This window comes from Tachypleus tridentatus, chromosome 13, assembly GCF_004210375.1.
Source record: "Tachypleus tridentatus isolate NWPU-2018 chromosome 13, ASM421037v1, whole genome shotgun sequence".
NCBI lineage: Eukaryota > Metazoa > Arthropoda > Merostomata > Xiphosura > Limulidae > Tachypleus > Tachypleus tridentatus.
This window is the reverse complement of record NC_134837.1, coordinates 67,932,172-67,957,389: the sequence shown is the minus strand read 5'-3', so window position 1 is coordinate 67,957,389 and position 25,218 is coordinate 67,932,172. Positions and strand designations below refer to the sequence as shown.

Genomic DNA, 25,218 nt, shown 5'->3' with positions numbered 1-25,218 from the left:
CAGTCACGATTTCATTGTGTAGCAATCAACTCAAAATTCCAAGGGTCGGGGTTGCAGAGGAACAAGAACATTCCTGAACACACCAGTGGAGGAGAGAAGTCCTCTGGCTTGTCTCTCTTCAAACTAAACCCCTGCCACAAACGTGCAGTAGTGTAGTAGGGCAAACGTGTTAGTCAGTTATAAACTCATCCATGATGTAATCAGTTAAGCTAGTCATATCAGATTTTGAGCAGGTAAGTCAAACTACATAGACCAGTTTTGTGATAAAGAACTGCAGGGGAGTACTTTAAGAAAAAAATGGCTTTTTTCTACCTTTAGACAGAAGATGCAAAAAAGCAATGTCAAGGTAATGATTTTTACCTTAAGGAAAAACAGGTGGATTGTTTTAAATACACATAAAATCTTGCTTTCCATCACTGTGTTGGATTTAAGGGGCTAAATACTCATTACTTTAAAATCTTATTTAGTGCAGCTTAAAAGTAAAAGCACACCTGACCAGCCAACACTCGCCACAGAGTAGAATCCCATTAGTAGCTGTAAAATGGGTCTCTGAAAAAACTACAGATATGAAATGTTGTGAAAAGACATGTGAGTCAAACGGACATGTGCTAGTATTGAAATGCCAACAAAGCACAAACTTAAACAGTAGTCACATGCAAAAAAAAACACACATCTAAATGATGCTGTGTGGGAATCAGAGAAAACTAGCTGGTGTAATACAATCAGTGGAGAGTGGTCACATGATATATACATGATCAAAAGTGACAAAATTTATGGGCAATGTGGGTGTATACAAACTGGGCATTAAATTAAAATTGCTTAGGGTCAGAGAAAGATCAAGATAGTTTTGTGAGAGATGGGGAAAGACTACTGGAACCTACTGTTTCAACTTACAACCCACTTTTTATAACTTTATATACAAGATTCATATTAATCTCATAGTGTAGGACAGCTTTTAAACTAATAATGACCAAATAAATGTGTCAATTTCACCACAGCATTTCACACATGGCTTTTGAATCTAGGGCAGTTCTAGATCATTAAATATAGGTTTATTGTCTTGAGGGTAGTTGAAATTACAGTCTCTGAATCCCTTCCTCCTACCCCTTGACTAAGCCACATAATTTATCATACCAATTCAAAACCCAGGAATTCAGAATGTGGTTCACATGACTTGTCACAGACCAGAAACTGTCATCATGATTTTTTTGTATGATCTCTTGCAAACTTTATTTGATTCTCTTCAGCAACCTTATAGAACAATTGTATTGTACAAGGCATGCTAATCTTATTTATAACTTTTATTGATTCAAAACATAAGTAAAAACTTAGGTTTTTTAATCCTTGTATAAACATTTGTCACATTCATAGGATCTAAGTCCAAGTCCTGTAAATTACTTTCAACAACTTCTAATCATTATAAATAATAACTCAGACTGTAAATACAAGCATACTCCTACTGAATGGCTTCAGATTTGAATGAAATTAGCTAATTATAGAATAAAAATATGAATGATGTGTAACAGGATAGATATTGTTATGTGAAACAAGGGTTAAGTTAGCACTGTCCTACACTGAAAACCTATTTCTGACAGATGCAGCTTTTCTTGATCAGTACTGTCCTCTATTTGAGCAAATGTTTAATGCTATATCACATACCTTTCACCTCCTGCTTCTGCATATCTACACATACATCAACACACAGCAGCTCCTCACCAAGAGGATCGTGACACAGTTTTCACCATAATGAGCACCCACTTCACATTCATGCTTGCTAATCATTTCAAGGTTGACAGAAGACCTAACCCAAACACTATCAAAATTGAAGAAGATGGGTGGGAAATGTGAGAGAAGATAAGTATCTAATGGAAATACATTTTCAGTTTAGGAAATTGCTAACTTCTGATATCTTACCTCCTCTCACAAAGTTAGCAAGATTTGCACAGTGAACTGGTAGAGGGCTGATTAAAAAACAAATCCCTCTTCAAAAAACATCCAGAGAGACAAGAAGGTGTGGAATAAAAAAATCAAAAAACACCACACATCAATGACACCAAACATGGTCACAGGATGAACAGTACAGATCTTCAAAAAAGGAAAAGGCATACCTGGTTAGGCACTATTTGTCACAGAGAGGGGTCCATTTTAAACTAGCAAGAAGACCAAGTAAAGTTATACTACATGTATACCTAACTTACAACCATGTAAAGTTACTGTACAGGTATACCTGACTTACAACCATGTAACATTACTGCACATTTATACCTAACTTACAACTATGTAAAGTTACACTATATGTACATCTAACTTACAAATAAGTTAGTAATCTGAATAAGAATGTAATATATTCACTGCACCCAATCCTGGACTACCCAACAGACAGACTAATCATATGCTTAGGGTTTTTTTTTTTTTTTTTATTACAATCAGAAGATATTTTAATTCCAGCATACATCAAAGTTTTGTTTCATTTTGATAGATAAGTATTTGTATTACAGTTTAGTATTGTTTTTAAGATATGTGTATCTGGTGCACCATAATGTTTTCAGTGCTTGATAACACATACACAGGTATATTATACAGCTGTGCATTTGAATGAGTGCATTTATTGACTGTCAGATGCATTAGTCAATTATATCTAACAAACAGATTATTTGTACCTCATATTTGAGTGGTAACAAAAATAACAGATTATTCTCACATGAAGTGTGGTAAAAAATGATAAAATTTATAACATTAAAAACTCAGGTTTCAATACACATGGCATCTTTATGTTGACAACAGACAAACACTGTGGTATTTTTGAAACATTTAGATAATTGAAATAATCAAAAACAGTAATGATCAGAAATACTCATTAAATGATTAGCATATACAAAGTACAGTTAACTAACAAGTCACTTATTTTAAGTAATTTAACTGTTACCAGTCAAAAGTTGTTTAGTAATAAATATATTAAAATTAACTTATGATAAGTTTTGATATTTAAAGTAAAAACTATATTTAAATTAAGTTTAAATTACAATTATACAGTTAATCATTTACTCTTACTCTTAGGCTTAGCATTAAATTTTTCACTAAAATTATCAGTTAAAGACAGAAGTGTACTTATAACCTATTATATTATCAGTTACGTACAAAGATTAGTGTTAAACAATTAATAGTTAATATAATAAACTCGTAAGTTAGCTGGAGGTTGTTTCACATGAGTATTAATAGTAATACTAGTAATAGCACATTAAATATAATCTCAACTTTATTACACTTTATGCTTAAAATTACATTCAATATAAGTATCAGCTGTGGTTAAGAATAGCTACTAAGGGTTCTCATTTGATAAAGTGTGACTGATGCCAGTGAATTTTTTTTTTTATAAACTCTGGGTTAAAGTGTACTTTTAAGGAAGCTAGTTGCCAGGATGTGTAATTTATTTGTAGTGTGTGCAGGTTGGAGTTGAAGAGATTGAAAGTGAGAAACGTAAGTTACTTAAAGCGGTGGCAAGGTTTAGGCAAGAATTTAAACTTCTACATCTAAAGAGCACAGTTGACAAACAGGATGTCAAGAGTGCTAAGAACAGAAAATAAGGCTGACAGCTTGGAAAATAATGCATTTAGGGGCAAGTATGGGCTTGGATTTAGGTTAAGTAACTGGTTCCAAGCACTTACTAGTGATGAAGTGGAAAAGATGAAGGAAATCAACAGTACCACAAGGGATGACAGTGTAAAGGATAGGGAAGTTATAGTTGGTGAATCTCTAGTTAGGTCTGTAGATTGAGTAATATGTGGAGTAAATAGGAGTAAAAGAATACACTATCCAGGAACAGGGGTACAGGGAAATAACCAGAGAAATAGTTAAGGGTGCTAGTAGCAATGCAGTTTTTGTGGTACATGTTGGGGCTAATGATGTAAGGAAAGATAGAGCTTATGGATAAGTGTAAAACATTGATAAAACATTTAAGGAAAGGGGACATAGCTTGATTTTGTCAGGGATATTCCCATGATTAAATTGTGTGAATGAGATACTAAGTAGGTCACTAGGACTGAATACCAGGCTTAGATCAAAATGTAGGGATGAGCCAATAGGTTGGTTGAATTTGTGTTAAAATTGTAAAAGGAAATGTAATATTTTCAGGATGAAAGGCTTACACTTAATTAAGGCAAGATCTAGCATGTTAACAAGGGCTACGATATTAGTAATAGGAAATATAATTAACATGAAAACATGTACAACAAGCGTAAAATGTTAAAATACTTTACAATCTATGATTAATTGCTAGTATTGTAATACTAGAAGTATGAGGAATAAAACTGATGTGTTAAAATCAGTTGTGGAAACTGAAGATTTTTATATTATTATTAATGACAATTGGTTGGATTTGAACAATTTTGATGAATGTAGGTTTTTGAAATCCTAGACAACAGATTATTTACTAGAAACACAGTATTGAAAATAAGGGAAGAAGTAGCTTTATATGTAAGAAGTGAATTTTATCATGTGTTAGAGCATAATAAAAAAAACAGCACTCAGGCTGAGTCAGTTTGGGTTAGTGTAAGTGGATATAAAGGGAGAAGTCTTGTAACTGGAATTTGTTATAAACCACCAGGTCAAAATGCAGAAGTTAATGAGAAACTGTATAATGTTATTACAGGAAATTTCAGGGGTACTGACTGGAAAATGTTGAGTCTGACAGTGAAGGGGATAGGCTTATGAAATTGTTCAGGATGCTTTTATACACTAATTGGTGATGAAACTTGGAAGAAAGAAGCTTACATTACATTGAATATTAGCATTTGGTGTGATAGACAGAGTTGTGATTGGTGAGCATTTAAATACAAGCAACTATTGTTTTATTAGGGTTGGAAGTTTGCTACATAAAAATTGTAGAAGAACTGTACCCTGATTCCAACTTTCAGTGAAGCCATTTTGATAGAACAAGACATGATCTGTCCTCTGTAGATTATACCAAAGAGTTGGGAGAGGATCTTGAACAGATGTGAGAACCATTTATGGAAAAACTGATATGCATACAGAATATACATATTTCCTATAGATGAAAAGGGCAAGAGAGTAGAAGCAGCCAGTATGGATTAATAAAGGTTTAAGACATCATATAAGGAATAAATTCAAGAAACTTAAACTTACTGGAAATAATAAAGGCTTATAGGACCACAGTGAAATAAAAAAAACTGGTTAAGAAGGAAGTTAAAAAGGGCAAAAACTGTATAAAGAAAAGGGTTGGTCGAGAGAGATAAATCAAACAATAAGGAATTCTTAATGTATATGATGGAGATTAAATCTCTTAAAAATTACAGTGGGAAGATGGTTTTAAAAGATTATGAGATGGTAAACTAATTAAATTAAGTTCTCTTCAGTTTTTACAATGAAAGCTACAAGTATTATACTTCAACCAGAGTACTTGTAGTAAAAGATATTTTAAATTCTGGAATTGTAAAAGAAAAGTTGAGAATCCTAAAATGTATTACATTCCCCGACAACTTTTAAAGGAAGTTTTAAAGGAACTTAGAAGGTTTTACTTGGAATCCTAGTTAATATTTTTCATAGGTCACTAAGTAATGGAAGTTAGCTAATGTTAGTCCAATATATAAAGAAAGTGATAAACATTATCCAGGCAATTTTAGAAGAGTTAGTCTTACATCAATACTTAGAAAGGTTATACTGAATGTGATTAAAGATGCATTACAAAGTCACTTAAAGCAGACTGATAGTGTGTCAAAAAGTCAGCATAGTTTCACCATGGGAAAAATCTTGTGACATTTTTTGAGGATGTTATGGCAAGAGTTGATGAAGGAAATACCATGGATTTGGTTTACCTTGTTTTTCAGGTGCTTCAAAAAGAATTGTTGCAAACATTATACCTATGAATGTGGGGCAAATGTTATTAACTTGGATTGAAAATTAGTTGTAGAGTAGAAAGCAGAGAGTAGTGATAAATGAAGTTAGACTTGAATAGATCACAGTTATAAGTGGTGTTCCTCAGGGCTCTGTGCTGGCCCTCTGTTTTTGATTTATATTAATGATATTGACTATGGAATGGCTAACAATATATTGAAGTTTACAAATGACATTAAGATTTTTATGGTGGCTAACAGTATCAAAGATGCTGCCGAACTTACAGGGGAAATTTAGATCATTTGATGCTTTGGGCCAATATGAGGCATGTGATAATTTGTAATATGATTTAAATGGGAATATGTTAAACACTGTGGTTGAAGGAAAATATTTTGATGATGTTATTGAAAAATCATTTAATTCATCTAAACAGTGTATTGTAGTTAGCAATAAAACTAATAGAATTTTGAGTAGCATGTAGAGAAATAATGAATATAAGACAAGGATTATTTTTGTTTCATTGTACAGATCATCTGTCAGGCCTCATTTAGAGTACTGTGTACAGTTATAGGTTTCCTTCTTCAAGAAAAAACACTGAATTGTTGTTGGGAGTTCAGAAAAGAACCACTAGGATGACACCTGGGATGGTGGAATTGTCCTATGAGGAGAGACTAAGATCTCTAAGGTTGTTTTCTTTGGAGAAGAAAAGGGTCAGAGGGGATTTGATTGATTGATTTGTTCTGAATTTTGTGTAAAGCTATACAGGGCTATCAACACTAGCTGTCCCTAATTTAGCAGTGTAAGACAAGAGGGAAGGCAGCTAGTCATCACCACCCACCACCAACTCTTGGGCTACTCTTTTACCAATGAATAGTGGGATTGACTGTAACATTATAATGCCCCCATGGCTGAAAGGGTGAGGATGTTTGGTGTGATGGGGATTTGAACCTGTGACCCTCAGATTAAGAGTCGAGTGCCTTATCCACCTAGTTTTGCCAGGCCAGATTTGATTGAAGCATTTCAGGTTATTAAAGCTATTGATAACATAGATATATGAAACTTTTAAGTTTAGCAGTGAAAACAATAGGTTATAAGTTAAAATATTGCAGCACAGAAGTCATCTGCAGTTTATACAGAGTGTTTGGCTTTTGGAATGAGCTGCTTTCAAGGGAGGTGAAGGCAAAACATTTAACTGAGTTCAAGAAAAGACTGGATGAATACATGAGTATTAAGGGATGGTTACAATTTGGAGCTGGAAGGGACTTCTTGATGGGCTAATAACCTCCTTTTTGTCCCTTTAAGATTTTATAATATTTATAAATATTTGAATAACTGGAAATAGTAATAATAAGAAACTACTTTCATTAAATTAATTAACTTAATCACAATTTTTATTATATGATTGTTGGAACATTCAAAAATAGTAATATAAAACAACTACTGATTATTTTCATGACATTAATTTTTTAATTGTGATTCTGATTAAATACTTATCTTATGTTACAATAATTTAAATATTCAAAGTGCATATGTAATATAATCAATTGATTAACCTTTTCACAAAGGGCCTGGTATAACACACAAATTCATCTACACATTTGCACATGTTAAGTACTTGCACTATTACTTTTGATACAGCATGTGTATCTTTATAAATTTGGTAGACTTTTAGTAAAGATTACAAGTTTTTGTACACAAAAAATCAGATTTTATAATGAAATATTTTCCTGATGATTTTAGTAAAAATATCAAGTCTATTTTCTTACTAGTCCAAGTGCAAAGTGATTTCACATTGCAATTAAAAAAAACTTATAATCCTCAAAGTCTCAAATATTATTTGTGTAATCTCTTAAACCTCCTAAAAGATTTTGAACATGTTTTCAGTAAGACTTTATATTTTATGTTATATTCTATGCCCTAACCATCAGAAAAAAAAGGAAATAAATATAAATTATGCTTTTCTCGTGCTAGAATAACTACATATTATAACATGAAAATATATATGTTTAATCTAAGAACATGATGCCAAGAGATCAAAAGGATAAGACAACACATGTAAAATAACTAAAATACCAATCTGTGAATTGAAAAAGTCATCTACACTGAAGAATACTAATGGAGATTAGTAGACCCAACAGACCTGGGGATTTAAAAACCTTCTAATATTTGGAATACCAAAATATAGTACATAAAGATGTAGACAAACCAAAACTCTTCTTAAATACTCAAGTCATACATTGAGATATGGTTCATACTTTTGGATGAAGATGGTATAAATTCCTTTTAATACAACACTGATGATAAATATTACATTTCCATTGATAAAATGAGAGATTTAGTTAAACAGGACAGACTCATCTTCTGTCCAAGTACCCTGAAACTCCTGACCTTGAACATTAATAGTGCCTGAAAACAGATGGATCTCAGAATTTGGTGGTGAAATGTGTACCCCAACAGTAGTGTTGCAATGGAGGATGTTGCTCCTGAGGAATGAGACAGAATGATCCAAAATATGAGACTGCATGATTCAGTGGTCAGTGTGTGACAAAGGATACCCACATCCCCAAAAGAGAAAGAACCAGCAGTAGGAGACAGAAGTAGATTCCTGATACTCTTGGTGTTGGTTGAGCATGATTTAAGAGAATTTTGAAAAATACACCTGGATGGACAAGATATATTTCTCCAGTCTGATAAGGAAGTCCACTTTTTTTTTGATTCTGACAGGAGAAACTGAGTAGTTCTGCTAACTGATGGGATAGAACCAGAAGATAAAGCCAGAAGGTGCTATTAATCATATAATAATGCATGCACAGGACCAAGAATGTAGATAATGAAAAAAAGCTTGAACAACTGTGCAGAGAATACAAGGTGCTGATGCAAGACCAAAAGTTAGAGCCTTGAACTGCAGCACCCAACCTTTGTGCACAAACCTGAGAAACCAATGGGAATATACTACTATGAGATCATGGACATAAACATTGGTACAGTTACGACAGAAAGTGTTCATACCCCTGCGACCCAAGTAGTTTTTTGCTTATAACTTAAAAAGTATCATGATTAGACTAATAGACATATAATATATTATAAATATTATACTAACACACATCTACATAAATTTTTATGTAAATTAAACAGAAAATAAACTGTTTATAAAGAAATAACCAAAAATAGGAGGACCAGAAAGTGTTCGTACATTTCAGAATGTGTGAAAAAACTGATATTCCTGTAAAAATTTTGTTTAGTTTGGTGAGTAAACAACATTATACCATTCCAGAACTAGTCACTGGGTTCATAATTATTGGAATTTAGCCAGCAAAAAATGTACTTCCGGCAATTTAGCGCCATCTCTGTTATAATCTGCTTGGTCATCATGGCAAACAGGAAACAACTGTCCAGTGATTTAAAAAACCGAATTATTGTAAAATACAAGTCTTGTGTCGCTCTTTCCGGTATTGGTACACAACTTAATGTGCTGAAATCTGCTGTTCAGTACATAATTGCCAAGTTTAAGCTTACAGGATCAACTGCTAACTTCCCTCATTCCAGATGCCCCACCAAAATTCCAGAAAGAACCAAGAGGAAGGTTCTCAGAGAAGTTAGTTGGAACCCTCATTTAACATGTAATGACATACAGAAACTGGTAAGGGAAACTGGGGTTGAGGTAAGCACCTCTACAGTTACGAATGTTACGCTCTTCTGGGTTCAAAGCATGCCATCCTAGTAGAACTCCATATTTAAAACCTGTTCATTTAGAAGCACAATTGAGGTATGCAAGAAAGCATGTAGATAAACCCTTTACCTATTGGAAGAGTATTCTTTGGTCAGATGAGACTAAAATCAAGCTTTTCGGCCACAATGATGTTCGCAATATTTTCTGTAAGAAGGGGGAAAGGAATCTTCCAAAGAACACTGTTCCTACAGTTAAACACAAAGGTGGCTCGATCATGCTATGGGGTTCCTTCAGCTCTTCTGGTGTAGGCAGGCTTCACCATGTCAACGGAATCATGAAAAAAGAAGAGTACGTTGATATATTAGGCATGTATATCAAAAATGATGCTTGAAACTTGTGGCTTGGGTGTCGTTGGATCTTCCAGTACAACAATGACCCCAAGTACACATCGAAATATGTGCAATCCTGGTTGCAGAGGAACCATATAAACATTCTGGAGTGTCCATCGCAGTCACCTGCTCTCAACCCAATTGAAAACATTTGGCATGAGTTGAAGACCAGGGTTTATCAGCGTCATCCGAAAAACTTGCAAGAGTTGGAGGCCTTCTGTAAAGAAGAATGAAAAAAATACCAGTTGAGTACTGTCAAACGATCATGGAGGGCTATGAGGAGAGATTGCGCCAAGTAATTCACCTAAAAGGCTACACAACTGACCATTAAAGTAGATGCACCAACACTTTCTGCCCCTCCTATGTTTGGTTATTTGTTTATAAACAGTTTATTTGTCATTAAATTTACATAAAAATTTATTTAGATGTGTGTTAGTATAGCATTTATAATATACTATACTTTCATTATCCTAATCATGATACTTTTTAAGTTATGAGGAAAAAACTACTCACAATGCAGGGGTACGAACACTTTCTGTCGTAACTGTAATATTGAAAAAGGAGCTTCAGGTGGCTGACCAATATGATCAGCTGTTAAGGCTGACCAAGTAAAAGAAAGAGAAAAAAAAATGAGTCATCATTCTTGCCAGTCATTGATGGAACCCCAGTAGAGACACCCTCGGTCCTCATGTCTCCATCTAACAAGGAATCATATTACGGACAGCTTCACCTGAGTGCAACTCCTCCCCTTGCTGTTGACAAACACCAGATAGCAGAGGTTGAGGAAGTCTGATATTCTTCTGTCGTAGAAACATAACTCAGGAATTCATACCAATCTGTAAGGTTGTTTTTCTAAAAACTTGTAATTTATAAATCTAAATGAAAATATAACCACAGAAACACCAATCATGTTCAAAATCACAACACAAACAGTAACTAATTACAACACTCCTATTAACAGAAACTTGTGCCAAATCATTTGTCAAGAAAAAGAGATTACATTATCTCAATGAGGTACTTGTATATAATACCTAGATAGAGAGCACATTGAAACCATTGGAGAAATTTGCCAACTAAAATATGCCTAAGGAATTTGAGTGAAGTATAAAGATTAAAGTAAGCATTTTCAATGTTTTGATGGACAAAGAATGGAAACTCTGGAGATAGAAAAATAGCTATAATGTAAGCAAAGGGTAAGTATGCTTTGGAATTTAACTGTAAGAAAGCATGCCATACATTGTTTACTGGATGTCACTGAAATTGTTCAACAGTTGACTTAAATAATTTTTGTGTTTTGAAATATTAAATGAGAATATAAGGACAAAACAGTGAAAGAAGACCATCTGGTCCATCTAGATCACTCCTGGTTCATCAAAAACAAATTAAATTCAACCATTCAAGTATATATAGTAAACTAATAAAAGGTTAAACAAATTGAATCAGCAGACAGCACATCATCGAACAAACTATTTCACATGTTATTCCAAATGATTTTATTTTTCTGAAAGACAAGTCTGCATCTAGAATTTAAAGATTGAACTAATTACCTTGAATACACAATCCACCATGTAAACAGACTGCACTGTAAATCAAGTTATCACTTGTACTCATTCTAACACACAAACAGATTTCCAGTAGGAATATTAACTAAACCAAATACCTAAATTAATTTACCATTAATACTAATTCCAACAAATAACTAAAATGGATCTGTTGGTCCACCTAGGCCATCCTATCTACTATATTACATTCTAAAATAAAATGCTTAAAGCCAGTTATTACCATTAAAATGTTTATCACACTTTCTTTTGAACATCATTAAATTAACTGCATCTATCACATTTGAAGGCAACCTATTCCACAGGTCAACAACCTTGTTAGAAAAAATAAAATTGTCTTAACTGAATATGATTCATACCTTAACAAAATTTATTCTCATCTTTAAATATGAAAAAAACATCAACATTACAATCTTAAATACCCCAATAAGATCTCCTATACCTCATTTTTTAAAGAGAAAATAATTTCAAGAATACTAGCCATACAACAATTTTCCATCCAAAGTATCATCCTCATAGTCTTACTCTGAACATATTCCAACAATTCAATGCTTAGGTAAGAACTCCCATAAGTTTTTAATTTTGATTTTTAAATCTTAATTCATAAGTGAACATGTCACATCATTATTGCTGTTAAAATGTTTTTCCAATAGCAATTAATGACTATTTCATTAATAGTGATATAATTGGCCACAAGATTATTTAAAAAAACAAGTATCATTAACCTTAGAAAAACAAAGTTTCATGATAAACTTAAAATACACACTGCCACTACAAAAACGTAATGTATAATAAACTTTTATGTAGTCAAACTAAATCAACACTATAGACTAAAAATACAATATTAAAAACCATTGTTTTACAATATAGACCATAGCATTAGTACAGACTACAGTGGAAGCATACAAATATAACAAAAGTAAATAAATATAAAAATGAAATTTGAATAATTTAGCTTACCTGATCATTCAATTAATGCACTGACGCATTAATTAAATATGCCCTCGACTTTTCAAAAGTTCTAAGACCAAATAACGAAAAGAAACAAAACATAAGCGTAAGCCATCAAGTTGTTCGACATTTACAACTTACATTTATAAATACAACTCACAAGTGTTCTCAACCTAGTCTGACACTGTGATTGTTAATGAGTTATAGAGAAATGAGTTTATTCGATACACAACTTCTGATGAAATAAATACAGTTTTTGATGCAATACGCAGACACGAGTCTGCTCAGTGTTTTCAAAATTTAACCATACGACACCTTGACTTTGTAATAATAACAATTCGCTTCTCACTACAGAGAAAAGATCGCAGTAATATTTTGTATCCACGTAAGCCTACAATGAATAGCTCATGGAATTCTCACTAGGAGTAAGAGTAACTGAAAAAATGCGACATTTATATTTTATCATTTGAAATTCGTCTCTTAATTCAATAAAGCTAAAGTAAGCCAAACCCTTTGTGGATAAAAATTAATGCTAAATACCATCATGAACCAATGTTTACTACATAAGTGGAGATCTATTCCAAGAACTATAAAACATACCATAAAATTGAAAATACGTCAGTGTGAAGTTATCAATATAATTGAGAATTATTATTAACAAAGATAAAATCCAGATTATAAAATTTTGTTTATTAAATAAAATAATAAATTATATATTAATTTAATATGAAAAGAAGAAATTACTCATCAACAGATGGCAGCAAAGTATAAAAAAGTGGGCTCTATGTTTTGACATGAAATTACTAGCTAATAAATCTTGCAGAATGATGATTATTGAAAATTTCTGAGTTTATAGTTTTACATATTATATATGTATAAGTAATATGCTTTAATGAACGTGTATAGTGATGCAGGATTCCTATCACTGCAGCTTACAAGATTAATGGAGTATAATACTATTGTTATGATGGGTAACTAAACTTATTTGATTATAAATATAACGTGTAACAAGTAACAGTTACTTATGAAATATAAATATAGCATAAACTATATAAAGTGATTTTAACTTTCGGACTATGTACTTCTTACAAGCATAAAGATCACTATTATTATTAAAGTCTAATGTTGATAAGAGAATGGCATACATGATGATGACATATCACTTTCATTTCTATTACAAAATATTGCAAAAGTTGAGTAAAGGCACTTTTAAGTATAACTTGTGAGAAAAGACTAAGAGTTCTTCATTAATTGCTTCCATTAATTATATGTTTTAATGTGTTTTATAATCGTACTTACGAAGTTCATGAGAATTAAAAAACAGTAAACAATCACAGGTGCTTGTAGTAATAGAAATACTATTAAATATTATGTTAATTTATGTGAATGAGTGTTTGACGTAAAATTATTGAGGAAATATCCAAAGTCACAAAGACAGATCGTTACATGTTATAAAGAGTACCCAAAACCTGAAGTACTTTATTTTTTGAATTATAATAAGATTTTATACCTTCTGTTTTTCTTTATATATATAAATAAATATATTCTTCCCTATTCTTTACTAGTTTTTGTTAGATTTTTACTTTTACATGCTTTTGGTATTACAAACATAAATGTTATTTACTAACTGCTGTTATACATATTCACAATATTTTTTAAACTACTTGAAATTTTATGGATGTTTGAGTGTTCAACACTTGTGAAACTGACAGATGGGTGTTTGAGTGTTTGACACTTGTTGTGAAACTGACAGGCGAATGTTTGAATGTGCAACACTTGTGAAACCGACAGGTGGATGTCTGACTGTTCAACACTTGTGAAACTGACAGACAGATGTTGATATCAAAATGAAATTTTAGGAATTACAAAAAATGAATACTTTTCTTGTAATCTTGAAAAGAGGCATTTTGATATATGTTATTTTTCTATGATTTACTGTTCTGGAGATGCAGAGTGTAACAGACAGACATTTGGCTGTTATATATATAGAAGATAAATAAATTGTTTTCACTTGAAATCATCATGTCTCAATCCACATCTTTCTATCCATTCCACCTTCCTGATGTCAAGGTTTTCACTTGTCTCATTGGTGACTGTCCTGTTAAATCTAGCTCATGGGGCACATGTTTGTCTTGCTTTCACACCCTCTGCCTGCCACATTTCTTCTTTCCCCTTTTCCTGTTTTCTCCTTCTGGCCCCATTAATCACCAACATCTTGAGTCTCAGACCTCTTGAGTGAGAATGCTACTCATAAGAGTACTTACCCAGGATATTACTTTTATTTATTTATGGTTCCCAAAATTACAAGGTATTGATGACCATTTATCAATAAAACATAATGCATTCTTGATATATTTACATTTTGTGATGTTAAGGCAAAACATACTACATTATTAATATATTTATATTTTGTGATGTTACAACAAAACATACTACAAAATTGATCCCAGCCGGTCAAGAGGTTATGATGTCCATTCCTAAGTTTAAATCAAATATTTTATGCTAGTAGTTCAAAATAAACTCAAAATCCAACATATCTTTCAACTTTAACTGGCCACTATGTTTGACTTTGGAAACATCTTAACATCATATATAGTTATCACATTAATTTGAGTTTATGATCTTACAATTTTAATGCTCATTGTATTGCTTTAAACCAACATCGTGGCATTTTATGTAGCTATCTGATTAACCTGAGCCTGTCATGTTACATTGAAATGACTGGTCACTGTGTTGGTCCAGCCAGTATCTACTGTTTTATGCAGTTATCTCATTATCATGTTACAAACTAACTGGTTACTGTGTTAGACTAAGTCAACATCTTAACATACTATGTAGTTATCTGAATACTTTGAATTTATTTCATTACAAATTCCAGTGGAGGTAAACTGGAAGCTGAACATTCACCCATGTACATGTTTGTCATGAGTTGCAACCTGTGAAGAGGATCCTAGTCATTGAGGGGTCCAATTGAAACACACCTCTTTGGCCTTGAATTCTCAAAGGAGGTTGGTGGACATTATGTCTGATGCTGCTGTTGGAGTATATTGCCCACAAAATGCTGGCATTGCTGCAGTGTCCTTGCTTGGCACTATAGTGCATCAAGAGCAAGTAGCTGCCTTTTGAGGATGTGTTGGTAGAAATTCCTTCCTCGAAGTCTTCTTGAACTCGAAGGCCATGTGTGATATGTACATGTATATTGAGGCTATTCTCCATGCTACTTTAAATTCCTCATGAGGAAAGGTCCACTTTTTTAGCCCCAATATCTAGAAAGAATGGTAGGTTTAATGACTGATAATTGCATGGGAATTTGGTGCTGCTGGTTGGTCAGTATGGGCCTACACTGTTTCTGTCACTTGATTCATTCTTGGAGGCCATTACCACCCATGTTTTTTTTGAGGTCATACCATCACTATTTGTTCTTTCTACCTGCTCTCATTGAACAGTTGTAGTCTCCTATTTTACTATCCATTATGAAGTGGTGCTGATGTTGATGGGATGAGGGTCATTCTATAGAGTTTATGGTCTTGGATCACAACCTTTCTCTCTTGAATACTGGTTCTTCTACTTACTTTTCTGCACCTAATCAGTTTTTTACTGCTATTGATCTTTCAGTTTACACCCTTTCCATTTTATCTCGCTTTTCTAGGAAAGTTGACAGTGCCACATGGGGCAGTAATAATTTTATATTATTTTGAAAGAGATTAGTCGAGGTCAATGTCATTTAACCTGCATGCATCAGTGGAAGTTGGACCAAGTTTTCTTTCTGAGAACTTCATTTTGTCATCATCCATCTGCCACACACTTATCTACTGATGGCAGATGGGTGACTGACTGTGTCATCCAGGCAGCTGTTCAATTTTTTCCAAAGATCTCATTATGTTTTCCAGAGATTCCATGTCGATCATGGAGTCCTCCCTGCTAGGAAGGTGAAAAATAGTTCTGGGACACCTTTCACAGGTATTCTGCTATTTCAAACAGCATTGTTTTCCAATGGGCCCTTGCCTGTGCATGGCAGGCTAGATCTCAAAGCCAAAATGAATATTGGATTAAATTCTCCACTAGTATCTCTTCTACCACCAGTACTAAAATCATATGAGACAATATCATATGGAACTGCTCGATGTGTTGTACAAAGCCAACATCTTACCATCCAATGTAATTATCTTATTAGTTTGACTTTATATCATTACAAACTAACTGGTCTGTAATTTAATAATTTATATTATTTCATGTGGCAAACTAACAGTCCACTGTGCTGGACTCAGCAGATATCTTAGAATCCTAAGTAGTTATCTAACTAATCTGAAATTATTTCATTAGAAATTGACTAGTCATTGTGTCAGACTCATCAAGTATCTTAGCATCCTGTGTAATTATTTGATTAATATGAATTATATCATTACAAACCATATGTCACTATGTTGTACTTAATGATCACTTTAGCATCATCCTACACACTTATCTCATTAGTTCAGTTTATCAAGTTAGAAATTAACTGATTGCTGTGTTGTACTGAATCATCCTCTTAGAATCATATATAGTTACCTGATTAATCTGAGATGTTCACTGTGTTGTAAGGAATCATCCTCTTAGAATCCTATATAGTTGCCTGATTAATCTGAATTATTTTTAGTTTATCTTGTTTTGGTAGACTAGTATACAGATCAGTTTATATTAAAAAAATCTCTTATACCATGTTTTTATGTTAAAATTATCATCAGTCTAACCTTTAATTTAAATGGATGTTACCAGGTATTAACAACCATATAGTTTCAGTTACTCAGGTGGTATTTGTGTTATACAATATTTATAGTGAAACTTCTTAATCTTATTTACAAAATTAAATACAAAAATTAAATTTATGTTCCAGTCTAAAGTTTTAAATTGGTGTTATCACAATAGATTATGTTTCTAACAGAATTATGCTGCAAAGTTCTGATAAAAGCTCAGAGAAAGTATATTAGCCAACAGAATCTAGAGAGAGAGACGGAATGGATGAATTTTACTTCATTCACTTGTGTTTATCACTATTTCAAAAAAAAAGAAACAAACAAAAACATTTTTGGTAAGAAACAGCTTGGTCCTAGCATTAACCTTCTACAACTTTTGAACATTAATTATATTTGTTTTGAACAGATTGTAGTACTTACATGAAGGTTCACAGGAAGAACCATTTCAGTTAGGGCACTATGACAATGGTAAAATCTTTATCAAAGATTGCTTGGCCTTTATGAACACATGGTGAGACTCTTGAAACTGAATAAATACTTAGATCTGTAGGAGATTAAAATAGATGTGTCATAGTTTTAAATATAAAAATCTAACAGTTTTTACAATTCTTTATAAAAGACTTCAGTACCTGAAAAATATATTAAATATGTTTTTAAAGTTAGATTCACATCACTTATATTTTACATTTCTAATAAAAGTTTTCTTTCAAATTTCTTAAGTTATTTTTGTAAAAATACAAAACTAATAATTTATCTCAGTAGTTCCTCACATAAACAGAAAAACTAAATTGTATTTTTGATTATTGGAAATGGTATCATTCACCAACGTGTGTTTAAGTTTAAGGAAAATGATTTACGTAGCTCATAAAGTGAACAGTTACCAATAATTTTTTTTATCATGAGGTTAGAAATGAGGCACAAATTAATGATGGGTCATATGTCAAATCTTTCGTCAATTTTTTAGATTATTCAAGATGAACAACATCTAAGTACAAGATATTGTTGGCGAGTTTCACTGTTGTAAGAACTGTAGAAGTTACTGAAAATAATATACTGTACGACTGTATTTTTATTGTTTGAATATGAATTGGTGAAGAAATGGAAGAAAGAGATGATTAGGTGGGGGCAAGAGGTGGCTCAGCCCACGGTTATTAGCCCTGAGTCCACACAATTTTAATTCCGCCACTGCTGCATATCTCGAGCTGATTTACTTTAATTATAACGAACGATACCAACGTAACAACTGTTGAACTTTCAGTCACAGACGTGGGTCCTTCTGTAGTTCATGCTGTGTTTGTTTAGTATTTGCAAATACAAAGTAAGGTAGGTGGGTGAGATTTCCTAAGATTGGTGGCGAAGGGGAGAAAATGCAAAATTAATGATACAAACTGTAATGTTTTTTAGATAATAGAGTCATGGAGATAATGTTTTATATGTCAATAGCTGTAGGCCTCAAGCACAACTGTACTTTGATGATATAGACCCTACAGTAATCTTAAATAAACAGTACATGATTCATTCATGTATTTACTTTATCTGTAATATAATACAGCTGTTTACTTTTCAAGGTTGAAAATTTTGGAACCACTCTGAACATATAAACTCAAATCGTGTGTTATGAAACCCTAAATAAAATGTTCATATTAACACAGATACTGAACTTCAGTAATTATGAATTATGAATATTATTCGGTATATTATAATTATTTCATTAAATAAATAGTTTTATAGATAATTATTTTATGAGTTAATAATTTTGTTTATTTGTTGTTACTTATTTAATAAATAAAAGTGTAGTAATTTTGAGTACGCGTTTGTTGATTTGCTAAATTTTTTTTACTAAATTTTATTACTTCAAGCGCCATTTTGTGGTATATCACTGATAACACTTCTAGTGGCTATTTTTCCACTTCGCCTTTTAATGTTGTGATTATAAAAGGATAACCTTTATATAAAATCGCCTTAACGTTAGTCTACTATATAAATCATAAAGTGTGTGCTTCACAAAATTTTCGGCCGTATATGTAACCAGTAATTTTTATCGATTTCTAACATCACAAACCGTTTAATATAGCGGAGTAACCTCCTACGGTAGTAGTTCCACGAAAACATTGAATGACTTCAACTCATCATTAAGTGAACTGTACTGATATCAACGCGAAATTAATTTGTTCATCCAAGTAGGTCGATAAAATATTCAGACACATTCGTGACAGAAGATTCGATACTGTTTGTAAGTTAGTAAAACTTTTGTATATAAGTTACCATATGTAAGCACCCTTATTATAAATGGCATAGTTGGTTGTATATGAAAATATATTTATATTAAGAAAGTAAATTTTGTTTATTAATTTTGCTGGATAACATAACGAATTTACTACATCTATACATCTGATTAACTTCTAAATTTTAATTTCAAGTTAACTTGCTTTCAAGCTATTTGAAATCGTAATACATGACATAATGAATAGGAGAATTGTCCGAAATAAATTATAATACATTACATAATAAACTGGGGGCTCACGTTCGAGATTTGAATCAGAGAAAAAATTCTTTAATCGATATGTTAAAGTTTCACCATTGAAAATTGAAGTTGATAAATATTTTCAACATGTTAAGAAAGTTGTCCAAACCATGGAGTGGAGAACGGAAAAATGGCCATAATTATTACAGAGTTTCTTCTTGATGACGAGAAACCTACTTGAAATAAAAATTTATCTCAGAACAGCTGGTATGGGTATTAACACTTTTACTGATAAGCAGAGAAAAACGTTTCGACCTTTCTAGGTGATCTTCAAGTTACCATAGAGTTTAACTGGTAAAGAATAAGAAACTTATGTCGCTTTCTTATGGCACTGATAACCCCATACCCATACACATAATACATAATACTACGGTGACTCAGTCACTATCGTTAGAAGGTATATTACCTTTAGGTTCTAGTTCTGCCACTGGTGAGTCGGTTATTAGTTAGTGTATTGAGGGTGGCTTTGTTAATGTTTCTCTTCATAACATTTATTTAACTTCAGATCTAGTTTCTGTACCAGTTGTGGGTGGAGTAAGACCTATTCTGCCAATTAAGGGTGTCTATTATTGTTAGGAAACGATTTGGATGGAAGGAGGGGTCTTATCAAACCCAAAATGGTTATTGAGCTGACCACAATTTCATCCAAGTATGATGTTGTTGAGAGGCATAGAGACGTTATTTCCTCCTGTTGTGTGACTCAGGTTAGAAATTAAACCAAACACAAATGATAAACACGTGTTCAGAGAACATTATAGAGTTGTCTCAAACTAAAAACAACATGAAACAGTCTCTTTGCGGGTCGATTTATATACTTTAAGAGAGGTTCTCGAAAGTTCAGTTGGGTACAATGTATAATATATATTGTTGGTTCTTACACTCCAGAATTTTCTACAAATATAGACAACAGGCGGGACCTTTCTATTACACATTTAAGTTAAACACATTTCTAAATACATATTAAATTGAATTCAATACGCAAAGATAATAAAATAAATATATAATACTCACTAGGGCAATATTCAATGTCGAAAAAGACACATAGTCATGAACTGAATAATGATTAATAATTAACTAATTATTAATAATTATATTAATTATTAATATTAAATAATTAACCAGTGAATAACGATTAAAACACATATCGTTTGCCGCTTACTTCACTGCTCTGTTTAAACAGCTTATGGTAAAACTAAACTATCTTATTTTAACATATGTCGATGAACACATTATCAAAATCCAATAGAATTCGTCATACTAACTACTCGTGACTAAACAAACATTCAGAAAGCTGAGAAAATATGAAATGTTTACTCTGGACTGTGTTCTACTGGGGGTAAAATAGTGTTTCTGCTATAAATGAGGTAGCAACTCACTACGGCGGAAGATCAAGTGTGAGAAAACATGAAGTCTTGGTTCGTTTGCGGTCTATTGGTAGCTTTTTGTGCAGTTCTTGTATTGTCAGAAGAAGGTGAGATATTCTAGACTTTACACTAGTTTAATAGTAACTTACAAGGATCATTATTTTGATCTTGCTAATTTGTATCTATATTGTTATATTCCGGACATTTGAAAGTGTAGCATTAGTTAACGAAAGAAATTGGATAATTTAGACAAACGTATATTGTGAACAGATGTTTAGCAAATTGAGTTGGTTGTTTACAGTTAAGCACACAGTTGCAAGATATAAATTCTGTGGTCCGCCCACCACCAATATTACTCCTCGGGTTTCAGCATTATAATTTTCCAGAATTACTACTGAGCCAATGGTGTCACTAGAGTTGCATGATTTATGGCAAAAACCTTATGAGCTGGTTTAATGCCTGTGTATAAAGAGATAACATAGTTTCAATTTATTTTAATGAAGGTGATAAAATATTGTAATGTAAGTGAAACATTATAACAACACATGATGTGACGATAAGTTAAACCAATATAATTCGGTTTGTGTGTTTTTATGTACGTGTGTAACCGACATTTTTCACACACTTCCAGATGACCCGTTTGATCCAGATACTGATCTAGAAAGGACTAGTGAATTAAGGGTTCGTCGCCAGACAAGTACCAACACCACGGAAACAAATAATAGTTCTGAAGAATCGTCGGAAGAAAAAGATGGCAAGAAGAAAAAGAGAAAGAAGAAAGGCAGAGGAGGCCGTTAATTTTGATGTTTTAAACTTTCAAAGTTTAACCAGTTCTGGGATCGGAATTTGATTTTTAACAATTCTCTCTGATTTGATTTACTAAAGAAAGGTATAAATAACGATTGTAACAAGTGACCAGTTTCTATTCTTCCAAATCAAAACTTACAAAACTATAGAAATTATTGCAATTCTGAAGAATAAACCCTTGCATGAAAAAGGTTTTAGTTTCTCATCCAAGGTTATTTACACCAGAATGAGGGCAAATATATCTTAATGGTTTGATTTACTTTTTTCATAGTTTTATTATTAATAGAATGAAATACTGATGGTAACCTTAATATTAAAATGAAAAAAAAACTATTATAGCTGCAACATTTTCAGATACTTTTATACCAGTTGTGTATGATTAATTATTACATTTAAATGTTATACTGTCCTAAGTTATATTATCCGTGATTACTCGATTCTGTATCTAATATTTTCACTGGGAACATCACACAGGCTTTTCTGTCTTACCAAATAAAAACAGTTATATATAATTAGAAACCATGTATAGACAGCTTTCGGTCAATCACATAACTTATATGTTATACTGAAATCTGACACTAACTTTGTAAGTTAGAATAACACAGTATCAGTGTTGAAGGCGAAACCTAAATACTGAATTTAAAACTACAATAGGTAACAGTATTTTTGAACCAATACAAGTACACAGTTATCTTGTTTAATGAAAGAAATAACACTAAATTAATATAACAATAATAAACGTATCGGTAATATTATCCAGTATATCTTGATAATAAAACGTATTTTAGAAGACGTATAGTATTTACACAAATGACCCGGCATGGCCAGGTAGGTCAAGACGTTCGACTCGTAATCTGAGGGTCGCGGGTTCGACTCCCCGTCACACCAAACTTGCTCGCCATTTCAGCCGTAGGAGCGTTATAAAGTGACGATCAATCCCACTATTCGTTGGTAAAAGAGTAGCCCAAGCGTTGGCGGTGGGTGGTGATGACTAGCTGCCTTCTCTCTAGTCTTACACAGCTAAATTAGGGACGGCTAACACAGATAGCCCTCGTGTAGCTTTACGCCAAATTGAAAAACAAATTTACACAATTGGTTTACCTACTTGATACGCATGCGCATTAATACAAACTGGTTTCACTTTACAAGTGGTGAATATCTTTAGATAGAATTTGTAATCATTATTTTTTTTTACAGTTTTTCAAGAAGAGTAATATAGTTTACTGTGGGAAATGTAATAACATCACAACAATATTTTTGAAAAGACTGAAAAATGTAACAAACTGATGTTTTATTCATTCTATTTGAAAAGTAACTTTGGTTCTTTTGGAATCTCTTACACACAAAAACATAATAAAGAATACGTGGCTTCTTCAAGTGCTATCGAAGTTAATTGAAAACAAACCATGATGAACCCTTCAGTTTCACATAAAACTTTAGTTACAGTTCGAGTGCAGAAGTCCCTGTGGAACTTTGGAGACATTTGCTTCACTTTGAACACTAAATGTCACTTTGTTACCAAAAGTAAAATTTTAACATTATATCATTTGGGCAACATTTGCGTAGAAATGTTTTAAAATTAAGCTATTATCGAGTCAAGTGTGGAGTCGATAGTGTTACTTGTTTTATCCTTGTGAAACGTAGTATAGAAGAGGTATGGCAGGTTCCCTTCCAAGGAGATACTTACTGACAAAGGACAATGAATAAACTGATTCAGTGTTGGACAACAATTTTTTGATAATTTCAATATTCATCTCTAAATACGAATCTTTCTGTCAATTGTTTGTTTGGATATAAGTACTACGTTACAGAAAAGTCAATCACTGCTGAAATTACAAAAAATTATTGTCGAACAATGAGTTTGTGTTTACTTCACTAACAATAGACTCCTGAAGAAATATATATATTTTAATGCTTTAATCATTTTAACCACGTAAAATGGTATTATTGATACATTTTGTTCTACCTTAAATTTCATAGTATTAACAAAGTTTGATTGTATAACTTCCAAGAAGTCCACTTCCAAGATAAAACTGAATTACTAAGTTGTTAGACGAACCAGAACTGGCAGAAGGTCTATTTCTTTTAGTCCTTGTATTTTCGTTAATGATTTTGATCTAATGGTCTTAAGTGAAGACTTACATTAGCTAATTTTAGACTGCTCTTGTGTGACCGATTAGTGAGCTTTTACACATGAACCCTGTGGTACACAGTCGGAGTATAATGACAACTAAGTCACACTAGGCCTGGTACAATGTCATAATGTTTAGATAAAATACATGTGGATGAAAACTGAAAATACTGCCATTAGTCCTCATAGATGGTATTGTATGATGCTCGTCAAAGACTTCTTTGTAACTCGTGAAACACATGGAATGTTAAAAGTGAACTATGTATCTCAGAAAGGCTGGTATGGGTATTAACATTTTTACTAATAAAGCAGTGAAAACCTTTCGACCCTCCTAGGTCATCTTTAGGTTAACAGAAATGACGACCAAGGAAAGTCGAAAAGTTGTTCTCTGCTTTATTAGTAAAAACACTTAAAACCCATACCAGCCTTTCTGAGATACATTTTTATTTAAAGTGGTTTCTCGTCATCAAGAATAAAAAAATAATTAAAAGTTCGGTAACTTTGAAGTGGGCATGCACAGAGCACTGTAATTTAACTTTCTGTCTGGTTTACGAAACAACAAGTTATCTGTAATGTCATTAATTACCAAAGAAACAAGAACGTAGTTTTAGTAGCGGTAAATAAATATCGTACTAACCATAATTACATAGTTCACAAGGTAAACAGTTACCAATTATTTTTTATCATGAGGTTAGTAATAAGACACGAATTAATGATGGGTCATATGTCAAATCTTTGGTCATTTTTAGTTTATTTAAGATGAACAACATCTGCCTAAGTACAAGATATTGTTGGCGAGTTTCACAGTTGTAAGAACTGCAGAAGTTACTGAAAACAATATGCTGTATGATTGTATTTTTATTGTTTGAATATGAATTGGTGAAGAAATGATTAGGTAGGGGCTAGAGGTGGCTCAGCCCACGGTTATTAGCCCTGAGTCCACACAACTTTAATTCCGCCACTGCTGCTTATCTCAACCTGATTTACTTTAATTATGACGAACGATACCAACGTAACAACTGATGAACTTTCAGACACAGACTTGGGTCCTTCTGTAGTTCATGCTGTGTTTGTTTAGTATTTGCAAATACAAAGTAAGTTAGGTGGGTGGGATTTCCTAAGATTGGTGGCGAAGGGAAGAAAATGCAAAATTAATGATACAGTAATGTTTTTTTAGATAATAGAGTCACGGAGATAATGTTTTATATGTCAATAACTGTAGGCCTAAAGCACAACTGTA

General features: G+C 32.6%; 1 protein-coding gene and 1 long non-coding RNA gene across 6 annotated transcripts in view; one reads left to right on the top strand and one right to left on the bottom strand.

Moving 5' to 3' along the window:
* GTPBP1 (GTP-binding protein 1) overlaps window positions 1-12,824 on the bottom strand; it is a 50,510-nt gene extending 37,686 nt beyond the window's left edge. Inside the window, exons 1-3 of one of the 5 annotated variants that reach the window (XM_076483236.1) lie at window positions 12,429-12,820; window positions 10,423-10,709; window positions 9,650-10,126 (exon numbers count right to left, since the gene is read on the bottom strand). The gene's annotated coding sequence lies outside the window, so the exon portion shown is untranslated. Of the gene's footprint in view, window positions 1-9,649; window positions 10,127-10,422; window positions 10,710-12,428 lie in introns of those variants that run through there. The other 4 variants (XM_076483237.1, XM_076483235.1, XM_076483238.1 and 1 more) reach the window with 4 other exon arrangements.
* Window positions 12,825-21,038: 8,214 nt separating this feature from the next.
* Window positions 21,039-22,039, top strand: LOC143238802 (uncharacterized). The gene is made up of 2 exons (XR_013020768.1): window positions 21,039-21,147; window positions 21,672-22,039. It is a non-coding gene; the product is annotated as an uncharacterized LOC143238802 (long non-coding RNA).
* Window positions 22,040-25,218: the final 3,179 nt, after the last annotated feature.